Below are 2,440 nucleotides of genomic sequence, written 5' to 3'. Positions count from 1 at the left end.
CAATTTTTAAAATTCTTTTATTATTGAGACTAGGAACCCCAAAAGGAGACCTCATTTTCCCCAGTACAATGGTCACCTCTGGAAAGGAAGGTTTTGCCAAGTCCTCACAGAGGACTGCATATGTTAGCAGAGCCCAGACCAGAACAGTGTACACATTGAATCTTGCCTCAGTTTCCCATGGCAGAGAAGTCTTCTAGGCCTCTGCATCCAAATTTGAGTGCATGGAGCCCAGTGCCTGAGGTCCACTGGGAATCATCTTACCTACCCTTGCCTCCCCTGAATTATCTGTCCCTAGCCAAGCCTTCCTTCCCCACAGCATTCATCCTGGAGTGGAAGCCTCTTGTTTGCTGGAGAAGAATGCATGAATAGCTCCCCAGGCTGAAACAAAGAGAGCTCTGAGATAAAGCTGTTAATTACAATGGTGCTTCTGTCCTCCACCTGTTACTACAGGGCTGGCAGAAATCCCTCAGCTAGCAGGAGGGGATGTGAGCAGACTCCAACAGAGAAGCATGGGGCCTCTCCTTCCTCACTAGAAGTCAGTCTCAGAATCCAGCCTGGTGGTGGTGATCAAGAAACACAGGGAGAGGTCAGGGGACAGAGGTCTTGGTGCCCTGAGTACTCCAAAGAGGTGAGGCCTTGGTCCCCTGCCTGCTGCAAATATCCTGTATGCCTGCTTGAAGCTCACAGCCCACTTGCCACCCTGCTAAGACGGACAAGAGCTAAGAGGAGAGCCTGGGCCCTTGCTTCTCAGCATAGAATCAACAAATAGCACTCAGGGGCTGTGGGGCCACAAAGGACAATCAGCATCACTTGCCCAACCCTGCCTGCCACAAGCTGGGACTTTGGTTAAGGAGCAGCCACTGCCCAGATGGGAGTGTCCCTGGGAGACAGCCTCTGCTCTGGCCAACACCCAATACCCATAGCTCAGAATCCAACAAGGAGGTTTCTATAGTGGAGAAGGAGATATGATCCTCTGCGCCAAGAGCCCAAGGATCATAGCCTGGCAGCCACACAACCTCTCTGCCACCATGGGTAACACCCTGACCTCGGGTCCTCTGCCACCAAGAGGATATCTTGAGCTTTGTTCCTCTCCTAAAGCCCCCATGGGAGATGCTGGGTCCTGGATGCTCCTGAGGTATCTGCTCTTCTCCCCTTCCATGAGCACTCCCACTGGATCCCACAGACACTCCAGTGCTCCACAGCAGGGACAGTGGGAACACAGTGGTCCCAGTGGAGGAACAGCTGGATGATGAGTTGGCCCCTAGATGCCATGAGTAATGTGTCCTGCTCTTCCCACTGGCCTGGGGTCCATCCTTCTCTAGCGCCAACAAGGCTGGGATTCCACAGACCTCAGGCAACTTCCAGACTGCAGAGTTGGAGGGAGTGGGCAGATGGATGGCCTTGTCACCGTAAGCATTTCAGAGGACACACTTAAATGAAACAAATCCTTCTATTGGAAATAAACCTCAAAAACATTTTTTAACAAATGGGCATTAACGTGTCTCCTGGTGGTGGGAGCCTGCGTCTCTCAGCAAACTTTCGGCAATCATTCAGGCGCATTTGCCTACTGCACGCAGCGACGATTCTCAGCGGATTATGCCGGAATAATCGGCCCATTCCGGTTGTTAGGACGTGGTCTTTTAAACTGAGTTATTCCCAAACATCTAGGGGAAAAAAAAAAACCGGGGCTCTTCATCTCGCCAATTATGAAATACGGCAGGCACTGTCTGCTACCAGGGAAAGAGATTTATTTTCCACAATGATGGCCAGCGGCAGCTCCTGGGCCCTGGGATGCTTCCCCAGGGCTTCTATCATTTTGCTGGTATCAATGGGGCAGACTTAACTGGGTGGGGGCACAGCAGGACTTCCCAGTCATCACAGGAGGGCTGGGAGAGGCTGTAAAGAGGGCCATAGGGGAGCACACATAGGTGTGGTGCTTCAGTGAGCCTAATGTCCCCAATAGTTATTACTCTCTTGTCCTCTACCCAACCCCAGTCCCTGGAAGGAGGTAATAAGGGGCCACCTACCAGTTCTGATGGGAAGTCTCAGCTGTCATCCACGGTGCTCAGCAGACATAGCAGGAAGCAAATGGGAGGGTGTCTTAGTCAGGGTTTCTATTCCTGCACTAAACATCATGACCAAGAAGCAAATTGGGGAGGAAAGGGTTTATTCAGCTTACACTTCCAAACTGCTGTTCATCACCAAAGGAAGTCAGGACCAGAACTCAAGCAGGGCATGAAGCAGGAGCTGATGCAGAGGCCGTGGAGGGATGTTCCTTACTGGCTTGCTTCCTCTGACTTGCTCAGCCTGCTCTCTTATAGAACCAAGACTACCAGCCCAGAGATGGCATCACCCACAAGGGGCCCTCCCCCCTTGATCACTAATTGAGAAAATGCCCCACAGCTGGATCTCATGGAGGCACTTCCCCAACTGAAGCTCC

The 2,440-nt window shown here is 51.8% G+C and overlaps 1 long non-coding RNA gene across 1 annotated transcript; it reads right to left on the bottom strand.

Annotated features, from left to right (window-relative positions):
* Positions 1–1,431: 1,431 nt before the first annotated feature.
* On the bottom strand, positions 1,432–2,135 carry Gm34965. The gene is made up of 2 exons (XR_384311.1): positions 2,028–2,135; positions 1,432–1,664 (listed from the first exon to the last, which is right to left on the bottom strand). It is a non-coding gene; the product is annotated as a predicted gene, 34965 (long non-coding RNA).
* Positions 2,136–2,440: the final 305 nt, after the last annotated feature.

This window comes from Mus musculus, chromosome 15, assembly GCF_000001635.26.
Source record: "Mus musculus strain C57BL/6J chromosome 15, GRCm38.p6 C57BL/6J".
NCBI classification, from domain to species: Eukaryota; Metazoa; Chordata; class Mammalia; order Rodentia; family Muridae; genus Mus; species Mus musculus.
This window is presented reverse-complemented; position numbering and strand designations above follow the sequence as displayed.